This window comes from Theropithecus gelada, chromosome 6, assembly GCF_003255815.1.
Source record: "Theropithecus gelada isolate Dixy chromosome 6, Tgel_1.0, whole genome shotgun sequence".
NCBI lineage: Eukaryota > Metazoa > Chordata > Mammalia > Primates > Cercopithecidae > Theropithecus > Theropithecus gelada.
The window spans coordinates 170,753,999-170,768,056 of NC_037673.1; the positions used below are offsets into that span (position 1 = coordinate 170,753,999).

General features: G+C 45.6%; 1 pseudogene; it reads left to right on the forward strand.

Moving 5' to 3' along the window:
• The first annotated feature begins 7,566 nt into the window (after positions 1 to 7,566).
• On the forward strand, positions 7,567 to 8,275 carry LOC112626522 (annotated as a pseudogene).
• Positions 8,276 to 14,058: the final 5,783 nt, after the last annotated feature.

The window sequence follows — 14,058 nt, forward strand, 5'->3', positions numbered from 1 at the left end:
CAGTCGCCTTTAGAGGGCCATGGGATGACATGGGGCTTCCGGAGCCTTCTCAGCTCTGTAGTTCAATGTGAAAGTAACTGCAGTAATTGATGTTTCTGCACTTCCCATATGTCAGGCAGCACTAGGAATTTACACCCAGAGCTCATTTAATCTGCACTACAACTCTCATCAAGTAAATGCCATTATTATCCTCCCTTTAGAGATGAGGAAACTGCTTAGACCTTATAAACTAGGCTGAGGGTCAGAGATACCAAGTGACAGCACTGAGTAAGGAATACAAGGCTGTTTTGCCCCAAGTGTCTCTTCTCAACCACTGCTAACCCAGACGGACAAGTAAAGACAAAAGCTGGGGCTGGGCATGGTGGCTTACATCTGTAATCCCCGCACTTTGGGAGGCCTAGGTGGGCGGATCACCTGAGGTCAGGAGTTTGAGACCAGCCTGGCCAGCATGGCGAAACCCCTTCTCTACTAAAAATATACAACTTAGCTGGGCATGGTGGTGCACGCCTGTCATCCCAGCTACTCGAGAGGCTGTGGCAGGAGAATCACTTGAATCCTGGAGACGGAGGTTGCAGTGAGCTGAGTTCGTGCTACCGCACTCCAGCCTGGGCAACAAGAGCAAAACTCCACCTCAAAAAACAAAAAACTTGGATATAGGCAAGGAAAAAAGACAGGAAGTCATCTTTTCCTATGTTCCCACCAGACAGATGAAAGAGTGACTTTGTGATGGTGGCTGATCCTATGCTCCTTCCACTACTCCATGGCCAGGACAGAAGTAAAGGGGAATGCAAAATCCATTCACGACTTGCCCTTGCACTTAGGATAATATCAAACCTCAGAACCAAAAGCAACCTAATTCCCCTCTACTGTGTTAATACTAGGCTGGGCATGATTTTCAGTCCATTCTTTTTTTTTTTTTTTTTTTTTTTTTGAGACAGAGTCTCACTCTGTCACACAGGCTGGAGTGCGGTGGCACGATCTCGGCTCACTGCAACCTCCGCCTCCCGAGTTCAAGCAATTATTTGCCTCAGCCTCCCGAGTAGCTGGGATTACAGGTGTCAGACACCACGCCCAGCTAATTTCTATATTTTTAGTAGAGACGGGATTTCACCATCTTGGCCAGGCTGGTCTTGAACTCCTGACCTCGTGATCCACCTGCCTCAGCCTCCCAAAGTGTCAGGATTACAGGCATGAGTCACGGTGCCCGACCTTCAGTCCATTCTTAAGCACTACTGAGGGTAAGTGAAGATCACCCAGCTATGCACTGTAAGAAAGACCTGCTCCTTGGAGATAAGTATTTGAACCAACTGAAAGAGCTTATATGTAAGAAGACAAATGACAAATCTCACTTTAAGACTCTCTCTTCGGCCGGCGTGGTGGCTCACACCTGTAATCCCAGCACCCACTTTGGGAGGCCAAGGTGGGTGGATCACTGGAGGTTATGAGTTCAAGACCAGCCTGGCCAACGTGGTGAAACTCTGTCTCAACTAAAAATACAAAAATTAGCTGGGCAGGGTGGTGCATGTCTATAATCCCAGCTATTTGGGTGCCTGAGGCAGGAGAATCACTTGAACCTGGGAGGTGGAGGTTGCAGTTAACTGAGATTATGCCACTGCACTCCAGCCTGGGTGACAGAGAGAGACTGTCTCCTCACTGAGTCCACAGATCTGAGGCCACTATGGTATCAACTTTGCCTAATCCCAGCTAATTCTCAGCCTTGCAAAACCAGCCTTCAGTCCTCCAGCCCAAGCTCTAAAATTCTATAAATATCCTCCCCTGACCTTTCCCTTTGAAGACATTACTAGAACTCTGTTAACGGTGTGTTCTCCGTTATTGCAGTAGGTCTGGTAAACCTAGCTTTGCTGGATGAATGCGCCTTTTGTTTTGTTTCACTTGGATTTTGTTTTGTTCATTTTCTTGGTGGTCTTCTGGGGAAATTGACAGTTGGCACTTCCTCACCATGGCCTGTAATGAGTCATGTGTCTTGGTCGCCACTTATCTTGCTGGTTTCTCTTCTCCTTGCTGTCTGAGTTCCAGCCCCAGAGGTCATTGGTCAATTCTTCCCTTGCACCATGCTTCCCCCAACCCCCCGATCCGTGCCTTTGCACATGCCATCCGTCCTGCCTGAAATGCTCCCCACCTTCTTTACCTGGTTAGCGCTTGCTCTTCTTTCAAGTTTCTTATCACCTCTGGGAAGCTGTCCTTCTTTGTATTCATTTTAAGCCAAATCTCCCCATGATTTGCTGTTTACAGGCATTTATTTTGCCTTTATAGCACTTACCCCACTTGCAATTTTACCTTTGGTTTCTGGTGATTTGACCATTGTGTCGATTGCTCTGGAATGTAAACTCCCTGAGGGCAGGTGTTGTGCTTGTTTTAATCACTTAGTCCTTGCACTTCACCTGAAACACAGTAGGTGTTCAGCAGAGACCTCTTGGATAGATAAAAGCATGGATGAATGGATGGGAGCAAGATTTCTCTTCAAGTCAGGCATGGTGGCCCGTGCCTGTAATCCTAGCACTTTGAGAGGCCAAGGCCTGTAGAACAGCTGAGGTGAGGAGTTCGAGACCAGTCTGGCCAACATGGTGAAACCACGTCTCTATTAAAAATACAAAAATTAGCTGGGCATGGTGGCACGCACCTGTAATCCCAGCTACTCGGGAGGCTGAGGCAGGAGAATCACGTGAACCCGGAAGGTGGAGGTTGCAGTGAACTGAGATTGCACCACTGCACCCCAGCCTGAGCAAAAGAGTGAGACTCTATCTCAAAAAAAAAAAAAAAAAAAAAAATTTCACTTCTAATGCCTCACAGTTGTGTGTTGGTGCCAGTGTGTGTGTTTTACTTGTTTGTAGCTTAGAAAGGGGAATGTGAGGGGTGGGGACACCCTCAGCTGCAGGGAGAAGGCAGGAGTCTAGAGTCCTCCTATGAGCTTGGCGCTGGAGCCCATCCACACTGAGACACCAAATGTCTCCCACGTCCTCTGTCCAGCCTCCCAGTGAGAGCTGAAAGGGCTCCAGCCCCACATGTTTCAATGTCAGGCTAAGCTGGAAAATCACCAGCTCAATCAAGGAAGATTTTTTAAAAACTTTAATATTCTATTCAAGTCAATAAATATTTACAAGCTTCTCTAGGGCACATCATTGAAACTGGATTTCCACCAAAGGAATCCACACATTGGATTATCTTGGCACAGGATTTTCTAGATTACATTTTTTTATTATTAATTTTTGTTTGTTTGTTTGTTTTTTGAAACAGAGTCTAACTCTGTCACCCAGGCTGGAATGCAGGGGCAAAATCACAGCTCACCACAGCCTTGGGCTCCTTGGCTTAAGTGATCCTCCTGCCTCAGCCTCCTGAGTAGCTTGTACTACAGGCATGTGCCACCATGTCTGGTAATTAAAAAAAACAATTGTAGAGATGGGGTTTCACTATGTTGCCCAGGCTGGCCTTGAACTTCTGGGCTCAAGCAACATTCTCCCTTTGACTTTCCAAAGCACTGGGATTATAGGCATGAGTCACCATGAACAGTCTCCAATTTTTTTTTTTTTTTTTTTTTTTTTTGAAGTGGAGTTTCACTCTTGTTACCCAGGCTGGAGTGCAATGGCACAATCTCAGCTCACCACAACCTCTGCCTCCCAGGTTCAAGCAATTCTCCTGCCTCAGTCTTCCCAGTAGCTGGGATTACAGGCATGCACCACCATGCCTGGCTAATTTTATATTTTTAGTAGACACAGGGGTTTCTCCATGTTGGTCTGGCTGGTCTCAAACTCCTGATCTCAGGTGACCCTCCTGCCTTGGCCTCCCAAAGTGCCGGGATCACAGGCAAGAGCCACTGCGCCCGACCCAGTCTCTAGATTTTTAAGATAACCCACCTCTTGAAATCTCAGATAGGGGCTGGAGAGCTTCCTCCCAGAGCATTGCCCACACACACAGTTTTAAGGAATGCATAGACAGGTAGGCATCCCTATTCTTTTAACTGTTAAGACATATAAGTTACATTAGGACATCCAGCTGTTCTTTCTTATTGGCTGATGACTGATCTTATGCTCCTACATTTCAAGATGGGAACATATCCACCATCAATTTTTTAAAAGATAGCATTAAAAAACAGGGAAGTCATTCATTTTGTTATTTACAACTTTTTCAAGGTGTAACTGACAGCTAACAGCTACACAGATTAAAAAAGCACAATTTGATGCATTATCTGTATACCTGTGAAACCCTCAATATCAAGATAACAAACATATCCCCCTGCAAAAGTTTCCTCAAGCTTGTCTATAATCTATCTCTTCCCTTCCCTCAACCACACACAATCACTGATCGGCTTTATACCACCATAGATTAGTTTGCATTTTTTAATGTGGTAATTTCCATTCTAACTTAGAACATCCCTCCTTTCCTTTCCTTCCTTCCTTCCTTCTTTCCTTCCTTCCTTCCTTCCCTCCTTTCTTCCTTCCTTCCTTTTTTCCTTCCTTCCTTTCTTCTTTCCTTCTTTCCTTCCTTCCTTCCTTCCTTCCTTCCCTCCCTCCCTCCCTCCCTCCCTCCCTCCCTCCTTCCTTCCTTCCTTCCTTCCTTCTTTCCACTCCAGCCTGGGCAACAGAGTGAGACTCTGTCTCAAAATAAAATAAAATAAAATAAAAATTTAATAGTAACAATCTTTACATCTCATATCAAAAACTCGCCAAGAATTTAGGGAAGGAAGCTTCTCCTGTAAGTACTCTGGTAACTGGCAACGGCAATTTGCAAGCAATTTATGGCTCTGTATTTGCATGATGTTCACATGGGAAATTAGGTGTTGACTGTTGACATACTTCTTGGCGAAGGCTGTTTGAACAACTCATTCTTTTTTAAGAAGTTCTCAGGAGGCTTTGGACCCCAAGGATGTGTCATGACCTGCCAAATGCCAACCAGATTTATAACTAGGCTCCTACCAAGCTTAGTTTCAAAAATATGCATACTACACATAAACATACCTATTTCTCCAGTGTTACCCTGTAGCAAAACACCCCTTTGTGCTTCAGAGGAATAAGCAATCCTTCAGCAAAAGATCAGAACCCCAGCTGGGCAGAACCTTTTCTAACTTTGGACCTGTTAGGATAGCAGCAGTGGCAAGAAGTGTAATAATAGCTGTCAGGATTTACCAAGGGCCAGGCATTATGCTAACCTCTTTCACTTGCATTGTCTTGCTACATCCTAACAATCCTGGAAGTTAGAAATTCACATTAGTCCCATTTTGCAAAAGTGGAAATGGAGGCTCTGCAAGGTTAGGTGACTTGCCTGAGGTCACTTGCTCTGAGTGGAGAAGGTAGGATTTGAAGCTGGGTCTATTTGCTGAGATGATAACCTTTAAAGCTCTGCCTTTGATGGTCAGCAGGTATGTGGCAGATACTGTCAGTGCCCCACCCAGTACCCTTGCAGGATATCTACTTCCTTTTCCTAGGGATTGCCTTGGGCTGGGGGTTGCCCTGGGCTGACCAGAGCTGCCTCAGAGTTTCACCACCCACCAGCCATCCCACTGGCCTTGCACTTTCCTGTGGCCAGCACTGACAGCCAGTTCCTTTGCCTTTGGATGGAATAAGCCCTGGAGTGCAATTCCTGCTCCAGAGTCCCTCCCGGGATCAGGGCTCTCTGGAAATCACAATTTTAGTTATCTTCTTCCCCTGCCCTCTCCTGCTTCCACTGCTGCTTCCCAGATTTTCTGGCAGAATACTTCCACAATAATTTATTTGCACAAGAATCCTTATCCCAGGCTCTGCTTCTAAGGAACAAACCATAGACAAAGTTATTCAGGGAAAGGTAGGTTTACCATGATGGAACAAAAGGAAGAATAGTCCTCCTGAAGGACCTCTCCCCTCTGGGGCAGTTCAGGGCCCCAGAAGCACTGTGGGTGGCATAGGGTTAGTTCACAGAGTGCAAGACAGTAGAACCATGACAGGTGTTGGGAGCAGACACAAGGACTCAGATCTCAGCCTTTAGAGTAAACAGAGGCTGGCACTCGGCACTCATAGCACCTGCCTCGTGAGATGTGATAAGTGTGATGGAAAAGCCTTCTGGCATGGCACAGCCCTGGTGCAACTCACTGACTGAATGATAGATGGAGTTGGGGATTTCAATAGAGGAAATAATGTTTCCTGCCCCTCACCCTCACTCCCAACCTTAAGAACTGAGCAGATTATATAAAATCATGACCCTAAATGCACCAGAGAACGTAGTAGATACCGATTGACCGCTTTGCACCTAACCTCTAAATTTGAGCTAATAGGCTTAAATCAGGGAAAGGCTGACATAATCTTTTGAATCCAAATAGCCTAGAACCTTTTGCTCTGCTGAAAAACGCAGAAGAGGTGGGTATGTTTCTGGGATTTCACTGGAAGGCCCCAGGAGCTGAGTTTGAGATTCTTTGAGATCCTCATTACAGAGCCTATGTGGTCTTGAGGATAGGATAAAGCCAGAGCCTGTTCATACTCGCTCACCTAACCAACCCATCTCTACCGTCTCCACTAATTTCAAACCACTATCAGATAGATCCCCTCCTCTCCATCCTTACCCCAGCATTCCAGTGCATTCAAGCTTGATTCAATGCCATATCTACATCACAGCTAAAGCTTCATTCCTTACTCCTCCACGTACTCATTTAACAAACACTGACTGAATTACTGAATGTCTAGCTTTTGCCAATCTCTACTGTAGACTCTGGGAAAACAGTGAGCAAGAGGTAGCCCACAGTCTAGTGAGGGAGCCTTGCCCAGGTTTGTGCTCCGTGCTCTCCTATTTTTGCACATTCTATTCCCTCCACCTCTCAATACTTTTTCCCTTGAAGGCTGACCCACTATATTCACTACGTAAGTCCCTGCTCGTATATCACCGCATCCTTCTCAAAACTTCTCTGACCTTCACCGGGTGCGGTGGCTCACATCTGTAATCCCAGGACTTTGGGAGGCCAAGGCAGGCAAATTACAAGGTCAGGAGTTCAAGACCAGCCTGGCCAACATGGTGAAACCCCGTTTCTACTAAAAATACAAGAAATTAGCTGGGCGTGGTGGCAGATGCCTATAATCCCAGCTACTAGGGAGGCTGAGGCAGGAGAATCGCTTGAACCTGGGAGGCAGAGGTTGCAGTGAGCCGAGAATGCACCACTGCACTCTAGCCCAGGCAACAGTGCGAGAATCCATCTCAAAAAAAAAAAAAAAAAAAAAACTTCTCTGACCTTCCCCCTGCTGGGTCAGATACCCCTTCCCTTAATTTCTAGAGTCCCTTGTTCCTTCCCTCTCAGAGCTCCTGTTGCAGAACATTGCATTGGTATGTTTAGAGAGGGTGAGTTCCTTGAGGACAGAGATTATGCCATTCACTCATCTAACCCTTCCTGCCTTCTTTGATGAGCCAGATACTGTGTTAGATGCAAGGGGCTGAGCAGCAGTTAATTACAGACAAGCTCCCTGTCCCGCCTTCATGACACTCTCATTCCGATGGGAGTAGACAGGTGCTAAGGAACTCATTTTAGGATTTCCACACTTTAGCACGCGGAGAATAGTTCCTATCTGCCTAAAATGTAGAATGAAGGCTCCTGGTGCTGCTTGTGGCTCATTTGGTGCGGACCTGGTACCTCTTTCGTGAAGCAGCAGCTGAGGAGACTCCGGCGCTGGCCATGGCCGACGAAAAGCCCAAGGAAGGAGTCAAGACTGAGAACAATGATCATATTAATTTGAAGGTGGCGGGGCAGGATGCTTCTGTGGTGCAGTTTAAGACTAAGAGGCACACACCACTTAGAAAACTGATGAGAGCCTATTGTGAACGACAGGGATTGTCAGAGAGGCAGATCAGATTCCGATTCGACGGGCAACCAATCAATGGAACAGACACACCTGCACAGTTGGAAATGGCGGATGATGATACAATTGATGTGTTCCAACAGCAGGCAGGAGGTGCCTACTGAAAAGGGAAACTGCTTCTTTACTCCAGAACTCTGTTCTTTAAAGACCAAGATTACATTCTCAATTAGAAAACTGTAATTTGGTTCCACCACATCCTGACTACCATCTTACAGTTTTCTCTATTCTTTCATTTCCCCCTTCCCCATTCCTTTATTATACATAAAGTAACAGGTATATGTATGTGCACAAGCATATTGTGTTTTTTTTTTAACTAAACAGCCAATGGTATGTTTTAATTGACATCAGGTGGAGACAGGATGGAGGAAAACACTGATTCTGTGAAAATATCCCCTTTTCCATTAGTGGCATGCTTGTTCAGCTCTTATCTTTATATTCCAGTACGTTATTTTGCTTTCACTGTTAATAAATAAATAAATAAAATAAAATAAATAAAAATCCTTGCATACCTTGTTCAACTGGAGAATTTTAATGTTTTTCATTTATCATTATAAAACCAAGGATGATTTTGTAACCTTTTTGTATGTAGCTGTTACATGTGGGGCAATCTGTCTTTAAGTTGCGATAAATAACTCTAAAACAAAAAAGAATCCTACATAGTTTTCCCTTCAAGTCAAGTGTCTTGTTGTTTAAATAAACTTCTTGTTTAAAATGAAAAAAAAAAGTAGAATGAAAAGGCCAAGAATGTCCTTTATTTCATGTTAGGGATCAGGGACTATGATTATGTCACTACAGAATAAAATAAACTGAAATGGAAATCTGACAACTGTCTGACCAGATCCAAAGTGCCCTCAAAGAGAGTGCCGCCCCTGCCGTTCGGGCTGCATAGGCCAGGGATCCAAAACTCAGTCACCTACAGGGTCCAAAAGGCAATACACACCTGTGATTCATCTAAGACCATCGTCTTACACTGCCCATTGTTGAGGCTGTGGTCAGGAGGAGAGTGGACCCCAGGCAAGACCAGGAGGCCCCTTCCCAGCACTTTCACCTGTTTCTCTGTAGGAAAGTAGACCAAGAGTTGCTCTTTCTCCCAATTCCTCAACAGAAGCTACAACTTTGACATTGTATGTATGATCTCCAGATTTTCAAACAACTGATTAGTGAAACTCTGGAGATCATACTTACAATGGACTCAATGATCGTACTTACTTTTGGATTCAAAAGATTATCTCAGCAGTTTCAATAGAAATAGTCTGGCTGGGTGTGGTGACTTACGCCTGTAATCCCAGCACTTTGGGAGGCCGAGGTGGGCGGATCACAAGGTCAGGAGTTGGAGACCAGCCTGGCCAACATGGTGAAACCCATCTCTACTAAAAATACAAAAGTTGGTTGGACTTGGTGGTGCACACCTGTTGTCCCAGCTACTCGGGAGGCTGAGACAGGAGAGCTGCTTGAACCTGGGAGGTGGAGGTTGCAGTGAGCCAAGATTGTGCCACTGCACTCCAGTCTGGCAACAGAGTGAGACTCTGTCTCAGAAAAAAAAAAAAAAAAGAAAAAGAAATAGTCTGAAGTTATTTTATCTCTATCCTGCTCCTTAGCACTGACTTAATTCAACTCATGCGTATTGAACAACACAGAAGAATAACACAACAATTAACAACACAAAAATGAATAAAACATTTACGTTTCAACCCCACCCTAAGGAATTCATACTCAAACAGAACAGCATAAGAAAAGTATTAATCGCCCACGACTTCTAGAAGTGATCCAGCCCCAAATCAAAATCCCCAACTGGAGATGCTTCTGTATATAGTTAATGCTTCTTGCCTGGATAAACCCCAAAAGGAGAAAGAAAAACAAATAACAACAGCCAAGAGCAAACAAGCAAGAGGAACTGGATGAGGCTGAGAAACTGAGATCTCTTAAAATGAATGTCCGTGGCTAGAAATCTCCACCCCCACCTTGTAAAAGCCCAGGTTGTGGGACTGGAGTGGAGGTGGGATCTATGTGACCAAAGAAAACCTCCTGACTTGAGGGAAGAGCCAGGCCTGGCATCAATGATCTCCCCCAGACGGCCACTCAAAGCCATTAAAGCAAGGGGAAGTCCCCGTGCCTCCGCTGCAGGCCGTTTCAATGAAGAGGAGCCTGCCAGGAAGCAACCGGATAGCTTCCTGGTCGGAGGGCCTGCTGGTCTCGCCTCGGCATTTCTGGACAGTATTAATTTACACAGGCCCACAAACCAGCCGGGTACTCGCCAACCTATTGGGTTACATGCAAAGCAGAAATAAACTTCCTGGGATAACTAACAGAGGAAATTGGAAAGGAAGGAACAATCTATCAATTATCAATAGGCAGCTCACAGGAACTTGGCAAATTAAGTAGTTAAAATGGGTAATAGAGATGGAAAGAAAACGACAGGATTTTTAAGAAGTATCCCTCCATAATGCAGGAGATTAAAGGACTCGGCTGCTTTCCTTGCTCCCACAATAATGTCCCAGATCAAGTAAGGTGGAGGAGCAGGGAGAGGGGAATACTGAAGAGCCTGGCTCTGCCTAGCTGCAGGCATCGCTAGGGCCTGGGGAAATGGCCTTGCAGCTGGGAAGCAGGAAAGCCTGGCGTGGTACTTCCCACACTCGGGGTGGGGGCGGTGGGCGGGGGGTTCTGTGTGGTATGTTTCACACAGCATTTAGGAACACTGGATTGAAACATAGAGAAATGATTGCCTTCTCAGTTCTATTGAAACACAGAGAAATGATTGCCTTCTCAGTTCTATTTCTGTCTAGTGCTACCCCTCTGATACCTCTCCGAAGCCTGAAGACCTCCTCCCTCTTTGACAACAAGGGACCGGGCACATGGCTTTCTGCAGGCAGCCAGGCTTTTATTTTACCTGTCTTACATTTATTTTTTCAGTTGCCTTCCACATCTCACAGTTGTCCTGGCTACCACATCGCCATTGCAGTAGCCGTCTGAAGTCCTTTTGAAATAGATTTACTTGAGTTCTATAAGGGGAGGTGATTTTAAAAGTTATATTCGGGAAAGAGCAGCACCTAGTTTAAAGAGAGGTGATCATGAGAGTCTCAGCCCTTTATAAATGCATGGAACTCTTGGAAATGGCTTTGGAATTCCATGGGGTATCTCACCACATTAAGAGCTGACATGATTGACCTCTAAGGACGAAGGCAGAGGGACCACACATGAATTAGATGCATTCTCTACTTGCGCTCTTTCCATTCCTTCGTGAGGTAATACTTTGGAGGCCCTTTTTACAAAAGAGGCAACTGAGGCACAGGAAAGCTAAGTCACTTGCCCAAGGACACCTAGATATGAAAATATGGAGCCTGATTTGCTCCCTAGAGCTGGGCGATTCAGAACATAAGAGGCAGGGTACCCTGGCTGCCCTCTGAGTTACTGGGATATGTTTATGAATCTCAAGAGTTCTTCTGAGGATTAAATGAGATCACACAGGGAAAGCCTTTGGCTCAGTGGACTGGCATGTAATCTGTACCCAATAAATTCTCTCTTTTTTTCCCAATGAGATGCACAGAGCTCTGGGAGACTTCAAGGTTATGTTTCTCAATTTTGTTGTATAGAGCAACCTGGAGATGGTAAGCATCTTCTAAGATCATGTAGCAAGTCACAGCAGAATTGGCTCTTTGGTTGAAATCTCTAGGATGTCTGAGTTCAACCAAAAGTTCTTTACAATTCCTCCCAGGACTGGGCACTGAATAGCCTTCTCAGCATCTGGCCATGTTTTCAAGGCCTAGAGATGATTCTCAGTGCTCCAGGAGACACAAGTCAGACCCCAGCTCTCTGACTTCAATTTCGCCTTTCGATAACTATTCACAGAGCATCTCCTATCTGGGTGGTGAGGACTCACAGCAGTCTCTAAGACTTGCCCCACTCATGGAGCTTTCGATCTAGACAGGAAGGCAGGCATTAATCAAATGACTGACCAAACAAATATAAATTTGCAAAGATTTCAGTGCTATGAACGAACAGCTCACAGGGCTAGGGGAGCATGCACCCCTTTTCTATTGAACAGCCGACTTACTGGTGCCATACCTCCTGTCTCCCTTTCCAAAAAATCTCTGCATGGCTGCTGGATTCATCTATCTAAATTCCAATTCTAATGCCACTCTCGGCTCTCAAAGCTTCAGTGGCTCCCTACTTTCCAGAGAGTGAAATGTACGTATCTCAGCCTGGCAGGCAAACCTTCCCCCCAGCTTTCCAAACTTCCTCTTAGCTCCATTCCCAGGACAAGAGCCAGGGTTTCCCACTGCACTACCTAATACCCCGTCCACCTAAGACATGAGGCTCATAACATCCTTATAATAGAAACCCCGACCCACCACTCTCCAAGGCCTGTGCCAAACGCCTCCTCTTCCAAGAAGCCTTTTCTTTATCCCCATCACTTCCATCGTCCACCTGCATGATGCCTTTGGTTCATCGTTGCCTGAGAACCCTCATACTTCTCTTGCATCCAGTCATGTAGGGACTTTCCTTATGTTTTCAAATTGAGTATGGATTCCTTAGAGTAGGGTGGGGGCATGAATGTTTTACTCGTTCTTGTATCATTCATTGTTGTGTTATTCTTCTGTGTCGTTCAATAAGCATGAATTGAATTTAGTTAGTGCTACAGGGCAGGATAGAAATATGAACAAAACTCTAACAAAGGATAATTAATTTTATTATTAAAACTTAATCACAGTCTGGGAGGCCGAGGCAGGTGGATCACAAGTTCAGGAGATCGAGACCATTCTGACTAACATGGTGAATCCCTGTCTCCACTAAAAAATACAAAAAATTAGCCAGGTGTGGTGGCGGGTGCCTGTAGTCCCAGCTACTCAAGAGGCTGAGGTAGGAGAATGGCATGAACCCAGGAGGTGGAGGTTGCAGTGGGCCGAGATCACACCACTGCACTCCAGCCTGGGCGACAGAGCAAGACTCCATTTCAAAAAACAAAACAAAACAAAACAAAAAAAACTTAATCAGTGCTAATATCAGGCCACCTGGTGAAGACTGAAGACAGAGAGTGAACGAAACGTGGCCCATGTGCTTGAAGACACGAAGGCTGGAGGGGGAGGCCAACGCCCAAACACGTAACTATTGCCAAGATAATGGTGATGGCGGCGATAGTAAGAACAGCAGCTTGCACCCATTAGGAGGCTTGCACCCCACATGCCAGGACTGTGCTAGGCTCTTTATATCCATTATCTCATTTAACCCTCAGAGCAGTCCCATGAATTAGGTTTTTATTTTGTAGGTAGGGAAACCAGAGCTAATAAACTTTCAGTTGATTTGTCTGGGGTCTTAGTTAGGGGTGGCATTCAGTGGTATATTCCTGAATCCACCAACAAGCAGCCTGGAGTAGGGAGTCCAAGGCTGGAGTCCACTAACCTCCTGATGCCATCCAGGCATCAAGACAGGACTGCTTGTCTCTCAGTTCACACATTCCCAGTGTGTGATCTGTATCTCTCACTAGCCACCTTGTCGTTGGGAGATGCCCGATCCACACCCGGCATAGCAGCTATGATCTACACAGGGAGTAAGGTCAAGGGCAGAGAGTAAAAGTTATAGGCCAGTTTGTCTGCATTTTACAGTCTCTGGGAAGTCCTATCTAGTAAACTCCATCTACATGCCATTGGCCAGTGCTCATCTGAGCACTCTAAACTCCGAGACAGGTGGGAAATGTGGCTATCCTGCGGCATTCCTTGCCAGGCCAAACAGGAAGAATTCCTTCAGTAAGAAACAAGGGCAGAATGGATATTGGGTGAGAGTGAGCAGGGTCTGCCATTCACCCTAGTTTCAAGCCTGTACTTGAACCAGTGATGTGTTACTCAGTCGGCTGGCAAGGGTGGAGGGAAGCCGTGATTGGTGGCATTTGCCAATTTTTGCAGTGTAAATACTCTCATCATAAGTAAATTCAGGCTACCAACAGGACTGCAAATGGCTCATAGAATTCCTGAAGATGTAACCGTCAACTCTCACAGCTGGTGCAAGCTGACTCAGAACGTCATCGACGTAAACCTGCCTAACTCCAGGTAAACCCTCTTCACTATGATGTGTTACCAAAGGCCATGCAACACAGAGAAGGAGGCATTAAGGAGCTGCCCAGAGACCATGCAATTCTTGAACTTCGGGAATCTATGAGTTCAGAAGATGTATCAAGTACGTAATCACTCAGAGACCATTGAGAGCTGCCCTTTCCAGGTAGACGTGCAGCAGCAAG